The sequence below is a fragment of the Triturus cristatus genome, chromosome 5_2 (assembly GCF_964204655.1).
Source record: "Triturus cristatus chromosome 5_2, aTriCri1.1, whole genome shotgun sequence".
In the NCBI taxonomy this organism is placed as follows: domain Eukaryota; kingdom Metazoa; phylum Chordata; class Amphibia; order Caudata; family Salamandridae; genus Triturus; species Triturus cristatus.
Genome location: NC_140588.1, coordinates 60,876,430 through 60,889,859, shown reverse-complemented (window position 1 = coordinate 60,889,859; position 13,430 = coordinate 60,876,430). Strand labels below are relative to the sequence as shown.

The following is a 13,430-nucleotide window of genomic DNA, read 5'->3' as shown; positions in this document are numbered from 1 at the left end:
ATAGAAGAAAATAGGTTCTGCAGGACAGTGCTATCGATCCGTACATAATCCTCCTATGTGATCTGCCATGAAGAATTGGGCTTACCATATATAAAAGTTCACATTAGAGCATTCCCTGCATTACGTTGGTTAGCAGTACGGAGAAATGGAGAAGCCACTTTAACTAGGGATATTATTAGGGGTTGGCTTGGGTGTGAAAGGGGACCCCAAATCCCATGATTACCAGCCGTGGAGTCTGTTTTTTGAAAGATTGGTTTACAGCGTGTCTTCACAGACCCTGAAATACTGTGAATGTAAATAAGAAATGTGTGCAGCTCACCCTGTTTCATTTTGAGCATACCACTAGATTGAATGTGGATGGGGGAAAGTCAACAGTGACAGCTTAATTAAACATGGCTGTACTCGGCCCTCCTACCAGCTGCCTCTTTACAGCAAGAGGATGCTGGGAACGTAGTTTGTTATTTCAGTTTAGTGCTGGGACATTTAAATACATATTAGGCTTTCCCCCTGGTTTTAAATGAACCTTGATGCGTGACCTTGCCCCTGTGATGGGAGTTCTTGTCACTACATGCAGCACTTTGCACTTTTTTGCACATTTTATTTAAGATATACGAAGCACTTTTTACTTCCGCTCATTAAATTAAAAAACACAATATAAGGGATTTTAAAATGGCATTCAGTTTTCTCTTACAAATGCTGGATGATGAGACAAGCTTATATGTAGGCTCTTTTCTTAAAGCAGCAGTTCTGGCCCGTCGTGCCAAGCTTTCTGATTAAGATAGCCCTGTTGAAATTGTAGTGATTATACATGCCGCCATAGGTTGACTTTTATTTATGTGTGTAATGAATTGTGTTCATTCTCTATTATGTTTCCTGGTCAAGATTGCCCTGTTGAAACTGTAGTGCTTTTATATTTCACTTTTGTGTGCGATGAATTGTGTTTTATTTCATATTTTATACCTTATAAGCTTTTATGTGTTTTTTTTTAATGAATATTTGATTATCCAAATAAAGATGCTTTTGACTGACTGACTGGCAATAAAACGCTGACTTTCCATTCGTGTAGCAAATTATTCCTACAGGGATTTCGCAACCTTAATTCCACAGTGCAATGTGTGTCAGACAAAGACAAAAAAACTGTGTTTAGATTTCGCTGTTGATCAGCAATGAAACACTTTTAGTTACACTGATTCAGATTATTTTCCTCTTGGATATGAGTGTCTAGGCCAAGAGACGTATTCCAGTTCAGGATAGAAACATCTACGCTGAAAATAGGTAAGTGCAGAGAGTGCCTCTTACACTATTGGCCTCTGACAGGAAGAACCCATTCCAGAGTTAATGATGACACTTCTCCCAGCACACAGGACAGACCACAGCTGCCTGCAGTTTATCACTAAACACAATCCTTCCTCTCTGCTGATAGATGTGATGATCATTTGCTAATATTAGTTTACTGAGGTTTCATAAAAGCAGCTACTTCCTTTCGCACACACAATATGCAGGAATGTGATCCGGGCTCGGTTAGCTAATCGAATGAGGAATTAACGTACCCAAAGATGAATGTGTTTCTACCAAATTTACATTGATTTTTCCATTATTTTATGTTCTGCGACCCACACACACACATGCATGCATACACACAAGCACAAACACACACATATACGTACGCACACACTCTCTCACTGATTATCCCAAAGGTTAAAGTAACAACATTATCACTGCAGGTAGTATAAATTTTAGCACCTTCAGACCCTGGGTATGTTAAGCGAATAGTGTCTTATTTGCAAGCGCTGCATAGAGTGTACACTGTTCGTAGCAGATACTTTTTTATTACTCTGTGGTGTATTTCTCGTCCTCCACTTGTATCACCTCGGCGTCTCTCCGCCGCTTGGCGCCCACTACCAAGGACAAGGCTTCTCCTCTCAGTACAGCCTTAGAAGCTTCCCACAAGGACACCGCGGAGTCAACTGAGCCCTGATTTTCTCGAAAATAGTGGTCAACTATCTTCAGCAACGCGCTGCGCAGCTTGGGGTCCCGAAAGTACCAGGGGTTAATGGGAGCCACCCTGCCCCCCGCCACCCGGCCTATGTCCAGACGTGCCCACACCGGTGAATGATCTGATATGCCCCGTGCCATGTGCCTAACCTCAGTTACCAAAGAGGCGTGTGCCGCCAGAGTGAGCAGATAATCAATCCGGGAGAGACTCCCGTGGGCCCTGGAATGGAAGGTGTATTGTCGCTGAGTGGGGTGCCGCAGCCTCCAACAATCTACCAGGCCAAAAGTATCAATAAAGTCGGGAAGCCACTTCTGAGCCCCCCCGGTGTCTCTGGGCGGGTACCTATCTAGCATTCCAGAACCAACCGCATTGAAGTCCCCTCCCACAACTAGCATCCCTTCGGGGAGTTCCAACAAGGCCTTGCCCAGATCAGCAAACGTGGAGGCCTGCAAGGCAGGAGGGACATAAACAGAAACCAAAACCAACGTTCTGCCCTCCCACCTCCCCGACACGGCCACAAAGCGCCCCCTATCATCAGCAATGGTGGCGTCAACCTCAAATGGTAGGGAAGCTCTGACAAGTATGCCCGCACCCCTGGATCCCGAGGAAAACCCCGAGTGAGCAATGAATTTGTAGCCCTTTCTGTTAAGTGCATAACACATATTCCCTATAAGGTGGGTCTCCTGCAAGAGGACCACATCTGGCAAGGTCCGTTTCAAAAATTGCAGGACTATCCCCCGTTTTATACGGTCCCCTAAGCCATTAACATTCCAGCTGAGTACGTTTAAGCCCCTATCCCCCATCCCTGAACACAAAGAGACCTCCCCCCCCCAGAGAACCACAATCGGACAATTCTGACAGTCATTGCTACACCTTGCAAGAAAAAACAACAACCCCAAACAACAACCCCAACATCCTGAAACCCCCCCCACCCTGCACCCCTGCGTCAGCTTACAAAGCCCCCCCAACTTGCAGTGTGCCTGTCGCCCTACCAGAAACAAATCTACAAAAAGCACCCCAAGGGAGGAAAGAGCCCCTATCTTCCCCCCGCCGCCCTCCCATTACTGCAATAAGGTGCGAGTCACTGTCCAGGGCTGAATCGAAGCAGGCCAGCACCGAAGGTATCACTTCTGTCCATCCCGGTCGCCTTCCACCCCATCCACGCTGTCCCGGCTGGGCTGTCGCCGAGGGAGTGCATCCAACCAGTCCCCTGCCATGTCCGGCGATTCGAAGAAGAAAGTCCGATCCTCATATACCACACGCAGCTTAGCGGGGAAAAGCATGGCATACTTCAGGTCCATATCCCTAAGCCGCCGCTTCACCCCCAGGAAACTTTGCCTCTGTTTCTGCACCATCTGGGTGAAATCAGGGTAAAAGCTCACAGAGGCATTTTGAAAAGGCACCGGGCCTGTCACCCTCGATGCTTGCAGGATAGCGTCCCGATCTCGAAAGTGGAAGATCCAGGCGACAATCGGCCGCGGGGGGCTCCCACCTTAGGCCGTCCGCCAGGCACTCGGTGAGCCCGCTCCACCGCGAAAAACTTGCCGAGGCCCTTTGGCGCAAGATGATTCACCACCAGATCCTCGACGAGGAGGTCCACGGAGAGCTCCTCCGAAGTTTCCGGGACCCCAATAATGCGCACATTATTGCGCCGGGCCCGACCTTCAAAGTCCTCGAGCCGGCGAGCGGAGAGGTCGTTCGCGGTTCGTAGCTTGCGGACCTCAGCCTGGAGTTCCGAGACATCGTCCGCGAGGCCAGTAGTCTTGAGGTCCAGGGACTTGACCCGCTCATTGGTTTTTCCCAGGTCCGCGCGAATCAAGTTGACATCGACCAAAATCATGTCCACCTTGTGCGCCAGGGTCTCGAACTGTCGCCCAATCGAAGATTGCATCCCATCTATCGCCCCCTTGATATCCTGCAATGATAACTCCGAGGCTGGGTATGAATCGGCCTTCTGTGCTTCCAGCGACTGTCCCGATCCACCAGGGGACCCCTTCTGCTGGGCATAACGATCCATATTGTTGGATTGGATATAGCCTCCCCGCCTGGTAGTCTTAGACTTCGACCTGTCTGCCTCCGATTTGGTCGACATCTCGGACAGCAGGACGGTCAGTCGCAAGAGGACGTCCCTCACTCAGGTAGAGGAGACAGGTACGACTAGGTCTTCAACAGCCAGTCAGGACCGGGTGGAGGTCTTCCAGACAACAGAGGATCTGTATGACGCACTCCCAACCCGGAGCAAACAAAGGGCGAGAAAGCGAAAGTGAAAGTGCCGCGGCATCCGTCCGTCAGTTCACACCTCCCAAGGCCGCTGTTGTTCAATTAGTGGCCGGGCATCCTGCCAACGCAAGCCCCTGGCATCCTTCGGAGGTAGGCCGCAATCTTCCGCCGTGCACAACTTCGGTCCCCGGTGGGCGATCTTGGCCCGGACAACGTCAATCGCCCCAGCTGTGACTCATCTGCAGTATTCCGTGCATGAAAATCAGGATTTAGGACAGGATGATTGCCGGAGGGCGCGAGGGTAGCGGGAGCTCAAGGCTCACGCGGCCATCTTGGTCAAGCGCTAGGCTCCTCCCCTGTGCTGTCTACTTTTGATGGGAGTTAGCGGCGACAAACTTGCAACTCTACTACTGGGCTTCTTAGTTGGTGGTTCTCAGTGACTGGCTCCATGGTGGGTGGGGCGACCCAGCCTATAGGATCAAACTGATTTTTATGAGCTGGTACACTATTATGGACAGGCTGAATGGACCCGCATCCCTTGTGCCCTCCCCGACCTTACTAGATTAGTATTCCTGATGTGGAGATCAGCACTGCTGTGGACTAGGTGGATGGGTAGGGTCACTCTGCATACCCCCCTCTGGAGGGGCAATTGACTGCATCACATGGCTCACCTGGCAAGCTTCAGCCTGTGGGACCTCATAGGCATCTCTCGACTGGGGCACGTGTGGCAGAGCACAGATATGATGTCCTTTCAGGATTTGCAGGCTAAACTTCATCTTCACTAGTCCCAGTTCTTAAGGTTCTTACAGCTCTGCCGTGTCTTGGCAGCCCATCATGATCTTATTGGTGAGGCACCTGAGTTTAGCCCCCTGGGGGTCAACTTGCTAATGGGACATTTGTTACACACCACATACTCTAGGTGCCATGTGGACGCAGCAGACTTTTTCCATGTGACATGGCCCAGTCTGGTGATTTAGAGGTCTGCGATCCTTCAAAACATATTGCACTGCTCAATTTACTTTTCTCCTCGTATTGCCCTTCTGAGCTTGATGGAAGATCTGGGTGGCTCCAGGAGTGATCGCCTGTTGGTGGGTCTGGAGATGTTGGTGACTAAGAAGGACATGGCTTGGCTATGAAACTCATCAGCCCCACCCTCAGAAACGGCGTGGTGAGCAGCTATGGACTGGTGTGCAAAATTGGAGGAGCTAATATATGCTGTCCATGGGTTTCCCCAGAGCATAAGAAGATCTGGGATAAATGGTGGGGTTACAGGGCACAGATGGGCGACTACACGCAAGATGTTGATATATGCTTGTGGTGATTGCATACTGCTGAAGTTTTTTTTGGTGTGCTCTGTTTTTATATAAAATGTATAAAATCTGGTTTATTAAATAAAAAAGAGAGAGAAAACCGTGGAATCTGCTTCCAGATCAGGAAATTCCACTTCAAAAATCCACAATGCTTTAACCTCCATCAAGGATTTAAGATCATTTTTCAATGTGCAGTTGTAGAGAAAACGCACTGTCCATTATCTTGAAAAACGGCAGTGTCAGGAAGTCGCTAGTCCGAATGAGGAAGAACCAGAACTAGACGGAAGAGACTGTATTCCGCCTTATATTGCCCCCCTCCTTTATTCATAGCCCATATGGAGTGGAGCAGCAGCAGATGTACCTGTCATCATAGAGAGAGATCCAAGTAAAGACCGCGGGCCCTTTAAGGAGAACATTGCTACCACCCACGTGGTGGGTCACGTATGGAAGGAGGAGGCCTCTTATCCGGAAGAGGAAGAATGAAGAGACGAGCGAGGCGCAGAGGAGGAGACGCCAGTGGGACAAAGGAGCGGCAGAGAGGCAGTATCCGCGGGAGGCATATGCCAGACGTGGAGCGGCGAAGACAACTGGGAGAGGACAAGCATCGCGTCGGCGAAAGCAGACGACGTCCAACCATCGCAGAGTCAAGCCGAAGAGTCCGGCCACGGCCCCGGAGGGTCGTGGCTCTCACAGGTGCATGGGCGCTTACGAGTATACTGGAAAAGGGGGGGGGGGGGGATTCAGGAGAGATAGGGAGGGCAGCGTGGAAGTGCGCTGAGAAGAGGCATGGTCTACAACTGAAGGCGTCTTCCTCATTTTATTTGCTCACATAACGATTCACTCCCCCCCTCACTGTCTATGTTTCTTTTGGGGCTCCACTATTTTTCCATGTCACAGCAAATGATACGTTTTCTTTTTGGCATCGGTGGTCCTACACGCCCTTCCCCTTGGTACATCATTAGAAAAGTGTCCAAAACACTTACCTGAGCCTTTCTTTTCTCTGAGGGAAACTGCTCGCCAGGAAAACATCCACCAGGGAAAAGCTTCATGGAAGACCCTGAAAAGAAGAAGAGGAGAGATTGAGAGAAGGATATCTTCAACTGGAACTTGTTACTTTGTTTGTCTGTGCCCATATATATCTGAATAAATAAGATAGAGCATTCAAGCTCAGACTGTATAAGTCGTTTATGGGCCTCCGCATAATCACAAAACATCACAGGCAGGAACGGCATTGAATACTACTAACGTGGAAGTGGTGGGGCAAACGGGCAGAGCTTGTAGGTTATTTGGCACCTTTGCATACTCAGCAGAAGTTAAATGAGAGAACCATGGACTCAGCCCACAGACCAGGAGCCGACAAGAAAGAACCCGCTCGGTTTTGTCCGTCACTACAGAAGAGATTGGCTTCCAATAAATCAACAATGAATTTACCTTCATCAAGGATTTCAGATCGTTTTTCTACGTGCAGTTGTAGGGAAAATACACTGTCCATCAGCCTAGAAAATTGTGGAAATGCCATTGTATACTACTAACGTGGAAGGGGCGGGGCTAAATGGGCAGAGCTTGTAGGTTATTTGGTGTCTCTGCATACTCAGCAGCAATTAAAAGCGAGAACTGTTGACTCTGCCCTCAGATCAGGAGACAACAAGAAAGAATCCACTCCTCTTAGACAGTCACTACAGAAGAGATTACACTCCAATCCATGATGCATTCACATCCATCAAGGATTTCCAATAGTTTTTTAACATGCAATTGAAGAGAAAACTCACTGTACATTCACCTGCAAAATGATGCCCCACTACCTGAGCATATTCTGGCCACGGGGACCCCCTCCCCTAGGTGACTAGAGTATGGAAATTGTATCTGTCGTCAGTTGGAGTCATATCTATCCGAAGGGTTTTCAATTCCTCAATAATTAGCTGACGTCGTTAAAATTTAAAGAGATGAAGTGCCCTTGTTCATGTTGGAGATGCACTTAAAGGGAGACCTCTAGAAAGATATTTTATGAATGGACCCCAAATATATTCAATATTTTTAAATTTGACAGAGAGGCTGTCTTCCATGCGCTTCATCGTCAGAGCCTGCCATAATCAGGTGTGCCATTGTGTCAGTGAAGATGCTTCCTTTTGTTTCCAGGCAGACACAACCGCCATTTTTGCTGCCCCGAGATTCAGCCAGAGTATGGATCTATCACACACGGTTTGATGTTTAAGGGAATCTTCTCTTAGGTCCAAGAGTGTGAAGCCTGGGCCATCCCGGATTGGATATCCCAGAATGTCTGATCTGGGCTACAATTTCTGCCCAAAATGGGCGGATTGTAGGGAAGTCCCACTAGATGTACCTGATGTCCCCCAGCATGTCACAGCTCTACCAGCATAAGTCTGAGGTACTGGGAAAGATTTTCCACAGTTTAGTAGGATAGAAGTACCAGTCATATAGTAATTTATAGTGGGCCTCTCGTATCCACATTGAATAACTGAACCTAGGTATGTCTCTCCAAAGGCTTCCCCATTGTGCTTCAGGAATGGAACTGCAAAGTATCCGCTCCCAAAAACACATGTGTCGTGGTTGAGGGGCAGTGAGTGTTGAGTGCAGTAGGGAGTAAAGAAAGGGGATACACCCTTTTGAGCCAATTCCGCTTTTCACATGGGGTTGAGGTCTCTAGTGGGGCGTAAAACCCAGTGTTTGAGTTGGGCGCAGTGAGAGTGTTCTGACACTGAAAGGTGGAAGTACCTTTGTAAGTGCTCGGAGGCGAGGATGTCCAAATTATGGAAGAGGTCCAAAATGGCAAGACAACCTCCCTCCCTCCATGCATCAAAGGGTCCCGTTTGTAAAGATGGGGGGAATGCTGGGTTATAATGAATCGGCTGAAGGGAGAGGGGATGGTGATCCATGCTACCATTAGGTTAATGTCATCCCAGACTCTAAGGTAGTCTTTGGGGGAGTACTGAGATACGCATTTAGAAGGACAATCTGCCTTGGGGTTCTACATAAGGTCACAGATATACCGACCAGTGACTGCCCTATCCACGAGGAGCCAATGTTTGACAGACTCCCGTGCCCACCATTCAGGAAACACTCCCCTGGCAGAGATACAAGAGTTTGGGCAAAACATTCATTTTGATATCATGTATACGCCCCAAAGATATACATGGGTGCACATCTTCAAAATTCCTCCCTAAGTTGTTTGAGGAGTGGGAAATAATTAGCTGTAAGAATATCAGAAACTTTGGGAGTGAACCTAATGCTAAGGAATGGGATATCATTTTTAGCCAATTGAAAGGGGATCGATGCCGCCACCCCTTCGATTTCACGCTGCAGAAGGGGGTAAGATTGAGCAGGTATGATTTGGTTAGGTGAATACAGAATCCTAACATCCTTTTGAAATTCCGGAGCTTTAGTTGTAATGCTTCTAAGGTTGGTTTTGGGGAGATTAAGGTCATCAACACGTCGATGGCAAATAGGGACATTTTGTGTTCGTCCATGCCAAAAGAATTGCTGTGGATGGCAGGCTACCCACATATTTTAGCAGCGAGGGGCTCAATACCAAGGGCAAATAATAATGGTGAAAGGGGACAACCTTGTTGTGTTCCCCTCCCTAAAAGAAATAAGTCTGAACCGACACCATAAACCATGACTCGGGTACTAGGCTGCTCATAGTTGCCTTTTATCATGGCTATGAATTGGTTGCAAAACCCAAAGCTCGCCAAAGTGTGGAAAGGGAAAACCCAATCCACCTAGTCGAAGGATTTCTATGCATCGAGCGGCAGTAGGGCTGCAGAGATTGATTTTTTGTAGCTTTTTCAACCAGATGAATGACTCTTCTGAGATGGTTATGGGTTTGCCGGCCTTTAATAAAACCTGACTGGTCCGGATGAATAAGTTCTGGCATTACAGCCACAAGTCTAGAGGCTACAATCTTTGCATATAACTTAGTGTCAAGGTTAAGTAGTGTCATTGGATAGTAGGAGCCGCAACATTGGGGGTCTTTTCCTGGTTTGGGAATTATTGAAATGTGGGCTTCACTCATTGATGGGATAACTGCCACCAAATTGAAAAGGGCCACCAGTTGTGGTATCAATTCAGAACCAAAAGTTTTATAGAATTGTGCTGTCGACCCATCCGGATCTGGGGATTGGTGGAGTTCAAGGCCTGCTAATGCTCTACGTAATTCCTCTTCATTTAAGGGTTCTTGCAACAACTCATTCTGAGTCGCTGATACCGTCTGGAGATTCACACCTTCCAGATAGTCAACTTGCTCTGCCTTATCATAGCCCTCAGCAGTATAAAGTAGGTCGGGCGGTGAACTCTGCTCCGTTTGCGGAGTTTGTGGAATTTTCAGCACTCCACGGAGCTCGCAGAGTGCAGAAACCTCCCTTCTGTGTAGTGCAGCAGAGTTTTTTTCCAGCAATCTGCCGCTTGGGTAGAATTTCTACCCGAGCGGCAGCAAGATCAGCGCAAACGGCAGCTCACACTGTACTCCACCACTTGCGGAACTCCGCCTAGTTTTTTTGATTTTTTCGCGGAGTTCCTCGCAGCGAAACTCCGCGAACTACACCTAGGCCTGGTATAAACAGTCTTGAGAAAATGTCCAAAGGTTTGGGACTTTGCTGGGTCAGAGGTTGCCATTTCTCCTGTGTCTTGTCTATTTTCTACTATATATTCCTTCTCCCTCTTAATCCGCAATTGGCTAGCATGCTGATCCCACCTTGTTGCCTTGTTCATATGTGATGCGTTTAAGTGGTAGAAGGGCGAGTTTGGCCTTGTTGTTATAAATAGCATTAAGCTTGCCTCTGAGGCCAGTGACTTTCCTGTGGAGGGGTAGCGTTGGGTTTTCTTAATATGCCGGTTCCACATGTTACAGTTCGGTCTCCAAAGTTAATCTTTCCTGGGATCTTTGCTTGTTTGGTGCCAATATAAATATGATGCATTTCCCACGCAGAACAGCCTTAAAGGAATCCTAATTGTTGGCGAGATTGATGTCATGTGTGTCATTCAAGAGGAAGAATTTTCTTACTGGCTTTCCACACCTACTCCTGCATTTACCTATCGCCAGTGAGGGATCTAGGAAAGAACCAGTGGCGATTTTTTTACGAATCTATGTCGCACTTCAGGTTCATCACCACTGGGGCTTGATTAAACATAGTAACTGGTGCAATGAGACTGTTTGCAATGCTGATGAGAGGTCCTGGCTTATAAATACGCAATCTAATCTAGAATAGGTGTGGTATGAGGGCAAAAAATATCCCGTGTGTTCTCTGTGTGTGTTTATGTGTGCTATCTATCCCCAAGTCCAAAATGAGGTTGAAGTCTCTCATCAAAAAGATTTCCCCCTTCCGCAACCCACTCCACATCAACAGTGTTGAGCACAGAAATGAAGCTTGATTTGAAGTAGGGGCATATTTGTAAGCAAAACTGCACATACGGTTATGCATACAGTTAAATATCGTTCAGGTTGGATTTTCAGAGAGGCGTGAAAGAAGAGGGCTGCACCCTTATGTTTGTTGGGAGTGGAGGATTTATATATACTGGGTAGGCCCTATGATGCAGCCTAAGTTCATCCGGTCATTTCAAATTGGTCTCTTGTAGTGCCACAAGGTCATGTCAGGTTGTCAAGTAAATATTACCATAGTTTAAGGCATTTGTCAGGTGAGTTAAGCCCTTTGATGTTTCAGGTAAGTGTAGCAACAACCATTATTAATCACTAAGTGGGGCCAATAACTGTACTGCTTTAGGGTGAGTCTTGATCAGTAGCAGTCCTCCCCTCAGTACCATTTTGTCAAACCTTCGATGTATGAATACTCATCCTCCCCGTCCCTCATTGTAGCAAATTTATATAACCATTCTCATGGGCCAGTAAACTTTTAAGTAAAAATGCCAATGTGTAACCCAAAACATAAAAAAATGGGAATTTAAATCCCCAATAATTCATCTTCTCAATTAAGAAGCACATCGTGGAAGACGTATAGGTTTATATTTGCTACAGCAAGCTACCTGAAGCTGAGAAACATCAAGGCATATTATAGTTTTCGAGTACTCTCACGGATCCAACAGTCCAGATATACAAATATATTTGACCATTAATTTCTATAAAGCCTACAGGACAGATTTACACTAAACCACAAAAAGCACAATCTGTGTACCAGGATCTAGATTTATGCCAAATTTGGTGTAATTCCATTCAGCAGTTATTGCTAGAGCCCTGCCTAAATAAGTCTATGGAAAATAAGTGAGAATGTTGCGTTTTTGGACCCCTTTTTTTCTCAGGCCACGCTTGGCAGATCACCCCAAAACAACCCATGTTCAAACTAGTCAAGAAGAAGAAAAAAATGTCTTTATTTGGTTAAATAAATAACCATAAAAGATATAAAACATAATAAAAACATAGTAAAACCAATATAATGTATACATGAATCACAGTACAAAATAAATATAAAAAGTGAGTCAATCTTTAAACAGGTACCAGATAATCCAATAAGTACAAGTTCCAATCAACACATAAGACATTCTTTAAAAACACCTGAAGCATTATGGCAAAGCACCTTGAATTTTTACCACACTGCTTAAAAAGTAGTCCATAGATACAAATATGTGAACATTCCCCAGCATGGAAAGGAAAAGCATGGTTGGTCTTGCTTGAGTAAAATTAGCCTCCTTCAGGACTGGAAGCGATATTTTTTCCTTGGTAAAATGTAATAACTGCAAAACATGACAACATGCAGCAATGAATGCCCTGAGGAACCATAACACTCGCAGGAGCCTAAACGGCCACCTGCCGCCCATCCTTTAGGAAAACTAACCAGTGAGAGGAACACATTCAGCCTAAACCTATATAAAAGATGTCGATGATAAATATTGTACACCCAAGTTAGGTAAGGCTCCCGAGAGCTGGCTGTCTGCATCAGGCAATAAGCCAGAACTGACGGTTTACAAAACTCAATGAACTTGCGGCTAGATGATAACCGCAGTAGAAAAATTTGTAGTCTTCTTTAGTGATCACTTCTGGGTGAGTAAAAAAGTTGGAACGACCCAGGGCTAAGAAAGCAGACTTTATATAATTCAACCATGAGATAGACTTATGATTTTCTAAGGAAAGGCAATCCTGAATTATCATTATATTCAATATGGGTTCACTCTTATACCAGATAGAGATCCAACTTAAAAAAGGCCGGAGTTTGAGAAGGTCTGAGATATAACTAATACTAAGTAACTCATGGACCGCAAATGCGGACGTACCTGGTTGAACACCCAGCAGCCCCCCGAGGAACTTGTTTTCTTCCCGTTGTATCAGTTCACAATCCCGATCCCCCAGATATCACTACCATAACTGACCGCTGATACGCACTTGGCCTTATACACCTGGATAAGGACGCTCACAGGTTTCCTACTCACCCTTAACCTAAGATCCATTACTGCTCCACACTACCTGGTGAGTAATGGTAAGGGCCACAGGAGGATTTGTCATCAACCAGGAAGCCTAGGTAATTAAAAGAGCCTATCTGAGCAATTCTGACTTTCTGGCAAAAATAATTACTAGATTTAACAGGCTTGTCCCCAGCCTCATTATGACAGATTTTGAGCAATGTATGGGCAAATCTAAGCCCTCCATAAAAAATTCATAAGAATCTAAGCAGCATTGGAGGCCTAGTGCGGTCCTTTAAATAAGGACGGCCTTATCTGCATATAAGAGGACTGGCATTGCCCGTGAACCCACCCTGAGAGGGCCACCCTGGCCTTCCATTAGTGCTGTTTCCAGACCATTAATGTAAATGGTAAACAAAAATGGGGCCAGGATACCACCTTATCGTACTCCATGGATGATAGGAAAGCTCTTCGTGCAAACACCCTCATTTGTAAATCTAACAGACCTCAACATTTTCATATGAAGGTCTGCCATGAAATAA

General features: G+C 46.3%; 1 long non-coding RNA gene across 2 annotated transcripts in view; it reads right to left on the bottom strand.

Annotated features, from left to right (window-relative positions):
- The window catches only part of LOC146822659 (uncharacterized), a 130,094-nt gene that overhangs the window by 16,547 nt on the left and 100,117 nt on the right, over positions 1-13,430 (bottom strand). For both annotated transcript variants that reach the window (XR_014961817.1, XR_014961816.1), the window contains one exon: positions 6,510-6,583. This is a non-coding gene — a long non-coding RNA (uncharacterized LOC146822659). The remainder of the gene's footprint in view (positions 1-6,509; positions 6,584-13,430) is intronic.